The sequence below is a fragment of the Micromys minutus genome (genome assembly GCF_963924665.1).
Source record: "Micromys minutus genome assembly, chromosome: 4".
In the NCBI taxonomy this organism is placed as follows: domain Eukaryota; kingdom Metazoa; phylum Chordata; class Mammalia; order Rodentia; family Muridae; genus Micromys; species Micromys minutus.
In genome coordinates this window covers 68230257-68235453 of record NC_137973.1, presented here as the reverse complement: position 1 = coordinate 68235453, position 5197 = coordinate 68230257, and positions in this window count along the sequence as shown.

Here is a 5197-nt window from a genome sequence, read left to right as displayed (position 1 = left end):
GTGGATGAGTTTAGAAACCAGCCAGGTTTCCCTTTGCATGCAACCTCTCGTTAAAATCCGGCACGAATGTACTCAGGAAGGCAAGAGCTATTTTTCGTTGGAAAGTTACTTAAACACTCATCCAGCTGAGAAGCAGAGCTGGTGGTGGCTTAAAAGCAGTGGAAAAATAAGATTGGCTGGGAAAAAGCTTGGGGACGTTTTTAATGTTTTTGGACCTTTTGCCTCAATATGCTTTTAGTTATTTGATCACCAAAATGTGCCTTTTCCCCCCTCAGGGAAGGATTTGCTCAAGTATCTGTTAGACTGTATAATTCGAGAGAGTTTGGAGGACAGAGAAGCGCAATCAGGAACTGTATCCACGATGAGACAAAGAAGAGGCTTAATTGGTGTAAAGCCTTTGATATTACAGAACTGAGGGATATACTTGGGTGGACTTGTGACAGAATGAGAGTCAGGGATGGTCACCCGGTACTGGCACACTCATGTCGTACCCTGTGAGATAGTCACAGTAGTAACCAGCCCAGGGTGCTCTGCGGTGGAACACTGGACAGGGGAGTTCTAGGACCTGCTACCAAGTGAGGGGAGACATCAGCTGGGCACTGGGCTCTTCCACTCCATCAGGCTTTCAGACCCCACAGCCTAAGAGGAAGTCTCACAGCCAACACAACTGCTAGCAACGTGTTTCTGCATAGAGCTCTGCTAATTTTATTTCCTTACCTCTCTGTGATGGCTTAGTGACCCTCCAAAAACAGCCCTTGGAAACAGTCTAGCTGGTTCCATTATCAAGCATGAGGTAGGACCTGGGTATCTCATTTAAAGTTTAGTTAGTTTCATCTCCTCTATGCCAAGTTATGTTGCCTTGGACAATTTATTCAAGTTTCATAAAACTTGGGGGTTTTTTTGTTTGTTTTGTTTTTCATCTCTAAAAGGGCAGTTACTCTGTGTCATACCATAAAGAAAAAGTTAAAATTGTAAACAAGAAACTCAAATAGCTACTATTTATCTCTTGAGCTCACTGTTTCCTATACTTTGAAATTAATTTATCCTTATAGTGAGTATATGCAACTGCTGATAACCAACCTATCATGTGCTACAACAGAAGGATACTTTTAGATAGTTTGACTTATGTTATTGCATGTGATAGTACATAGACAAGATGGATTAATGAGATGATTAAGAATTGGATGAGATTCCCAAGAACCAGCGGGTCACCTCCTTCACTGGAAAATAAACTATACATCTAACCTATGATTTAAAGCATTTGAGTGTCCCTCCCCATCGAGAGGAAGGGAAAAAAGGGTGTTGTGTCTTCCATCCAGGCCTCTGAATGTAGAGACTTTGGAAGACACACTAAGCATCTGAATCAGAAACACTGGGCAAGAATTACAAAGCAATCGCACTTGTGGAAGGAGCCAAAATGAAAGTCAGTTGTTTCTTCTTCCTTTGCCAAGTCGATGGCAGACTCTGGCCTCCAGATCTCAGAATTTTACAATGTGCTTCCAGCAAGGAATTGCTTTCATGTTTGTCTCCTGCACTAAATCTGGATTGCTTCTCACAGTGTCTTTCTTGCCTTGGCCCTGGAAAAAAAAATGCTTTTCTGCTTTGGAAGAGTTCTGAGTGTTCTTTTAATGCAAAGCAAGCCTTGAATTTGCATTTGCCTACACCTCTCCTCACGGTCATAAACCCTGCCTTCTCCTAAAGCTCTATGATGGAACCTGTTTATGATCCTTCAGGTTCATGATAGAGTACTTCAGAATTCTGCTCTGAAGTTTTCTATATATGAGTTGATAAAAGGCCAACATCTGTGTGTGAATCAGGGCAAGAGGTGACCAAAAATGTCTATGTGTGCCCTTTTTGAGGAAGTCGAGATAGCCTTACCTCCCAGACAAGGCTTTTCTCTCTTTTATTATACTCTGAAATTATAAATCATGTGAGAGTTTTGAATGACTATTGGCTGTATAGAAGTTGGGAGGAAAATTTGGAGCAGGAAGTCAGAAATGTTGGTACCCATGTGTTCTTCCTCACTGTGCACTGTGGATGCAGAGACAAATGAAATAGGTCTCAACATAGTGGCTTTCCCCATCCAATTAGAAAGGGTTAGAGACAAAAAGAATAAGAATCATGAATTTGCATGCAAGTATACACAGGTTGTTATGGGAAAGCCAGGGGCAGCCACCAGAGGGCAAAGGAAACAGGTACTTAAACTATTTTCCACAAGGAGAGTTGGGAGACGTGATTAAGGTGTCAAGTAAAACTTGTCTATCCTGGAAAAAAATGACCTGAAGAGCAGAGGAGTGGGCATAACATGGGGGTTCCCTCCTGTCACCTCAGAAACCATCTAAGAGATGCTGATGCTTCATATGTATCCCTCGAAATTCTGATTTAAATAATTCACTTTGGCTGTTGGAATCTATGAATGTTCCCACAGTCATTAGAACATGATATGAAGACTGAGAAACACTCCCTTTTCAATCAGAATTCTCCAGAGGAACAGAGCAAAAATACTGTGAGTGGAAGTTTAGTAGACTGGCTTGTATGATGTGAACTGGTTACGTTTAAAGATGAGTGTTTATCAGAGAGACTGAGAATCTGGTAGCTGCTTTACCCTCAAGGCAGGATACCTGAACAATCCTGATATGTTGAAAGCCTTCAGACCCTAAGATGCATCTGGTCTTTTGTCCATTTTGGGAGGACAAAGAAGCTGGGTTCTGATGTTATAGCAAAGGATGGTAACATGAGGATAGATGCATCCCTTTGTAAAAAGTGAAGGAGGTCACCAAAGAAGCACCACTTTCCCCTCCACCTCTGTCTATCTGGGTGACCAACAGAATGTCTTCCCAGTAGAGGAGAAGGGCTTCTATACTCAGTTCTCAGCTAACCCTCCCTGGAGAGGCATTTACATGAATATCTTAGTTGACTCCTGAGCCGAGGAAACTGACACTCAATATTAACTATGCCAATACCTATAAACTATTTTCTATCTAGAAAGCTTATGTAACAGTTACCTCTGGCAATTCGTCACAACACCAGTTTTGGCAGCCATGCTGTGGTGTTTTAATAGCAGAAACTTGGCCAGTTTAAATCTATCTGCTTTTTCCTTCGCTTGTCTGCAACTACAGTAACTTTCTTTCACCTGGTTCTGTAAACATGTCAGCCAGGGTTTACTAGAGCCTCAGTGCCTCTAGTCCATGATTCCAATTCCAGAAGTCATCTTTACCTTGACGCGAAGAGATTCCATGATTTGAGCTTAAACCAAGGTGGCAGTAGAACTTGTTGAAAAGTTAGAATTGTCTCAGATTATAAAGTATTTTACAACTTGGAAGTAGGAGGTTAGCACCATCACCAAAGAGAAAATCTGCTTTGCTAGTATGGTCCCTGGAGAAGCACATACAAAGAAAATTTGTTCTGTTTCTCAGAATTCATGTGTCCTTTCCCTTTATCTGCCCTGCCAAGATATGTACTGGAGATGCCAGTGTTGACAGTGGATAAAGAAAGCTTCCTTTGTGACCTTTACCAGACCTAGCAACATTCTTTAAAGTAAAGTAGACTTTCTATTGAAGAAACCAGCTAGAAATATAGCTTTTTCATAATGACAAGCATTATCTTGTCAGACAGAAAGTGGAAGAAGGTTCTTTTGCCTTAATTTCTCTTATAGAAAGAACCACTAAGTTTCATGTAAAGAGAAATTCCCATGGGGGAGGTAGGCAGGTCCACTCTATGGTCTTTCACCTATTGCCTAGTGGGAAGTCACTACTAAATTTCTCTTAGCAGTAAATATTCCCTAAAGGACCTATACTGAAAGGTAATTGCTTGGTACAAAATAGTAGTAGTGGTAGTAGTAATAGTAGTAGTAATGAGAAGAAGGAGAAGGAGGAAGAGGAGGAGGAAGAAAGAAGAAGGAGGAGGAGAAGGATAATGTTTCAGGGTTTTGATGCAGTGGGCCTAGGAGTCTTATGTTAGAAACTTAGAACTTCATAAAATGATGTAGAAAGCATAGAACTTTAAGAAGTGTGGAATAGTCAAGAGACCTGCACAAAGTGAAGGCAGTCAGCATTTTAGCCCTAAGTCATATCCTAACTGAGGACTGATGACAACTGCTGGATTCTGGAGAGGAAGAGTCAGTTTTATTTTAGAGTGTGGCACCAAATTCATGTCTATTTGGGGAATGTAAATTAGACTCAGTTGTCTGTATAAAAATAAAGGAGAGTATTAAATTGGGGGGGGGGGTGTTAGAGGAGTAGATCCAGGAGGAATTAATGGAACAGAATACAGAAGATAATAAAAATAATTTGTACTTATGTTTGAAATTTTAAAGAATTAGTGAGACAAACTATTGGTTTTTAAAGTGAAGCAATTAGGTTATTGTGAGTGCTGTTTTTGAAAGAGATTAAAGTAGTTCTCATGAGACCATGGCTACTGCTCAAAGAGGAATGTCATGTTAAAAAAGCAAGCTACTGCCCTTTCAGCCTGTACCTTCTACCAGGACAGTTCATTAGCGTCACTGCCTCTCTGAAGATGCCACAGTCTGAAGACCTACAAGGAGATCTGCTTCAGCCAGGACCACAGGTCTCCCAGAAGACCTGCAGCAACACAAGAGCACAGGAGGAAGGGTCCAGACAAAGACACTTAGGTGAGTTAACAACAGAAATAACCAAGTGACAAGAGGCAAGCACAAGACCATAAGCAATAGAAGCCAATATACTTTGGTGCCATCAGAGCCTAATTCTCCCACCACAGCAGGCCCTGAATACCCCAACACACCTAAAAACCATGATGCTGACCTAAAATCCTATATCATGAAGATAATAGAGTTCTTTAAGGAGGATATAAATAACTCACTGAAAGAAATACAAGAAAACACAGGGAAACAGGTAGATGCCCATAATGAAGAAACAAATCCCTTAAAGAAAGACAGAAAAGCACAAGCAAACAGTGAAGGAATTGAAAACAATCAATTTAGTCCAAGACCAAAAATTGGAAGTAGAAACAAAAAGATACCATAAACAGAGGCAACCCTGGAAATGGAAAACCTAGGAAAGAGGTCAAGAGCTACAGATGCAAGCACCAACAACAGACTAGAAAGATATAAGAGAGAATCTCGGGCATAGAAGATACCTTAGAAATGAGTGATACAACACTAAATTACAATACTAAATGCACAAAACAATGAAAGGATATTAAAAGCTATAAGGGAAAG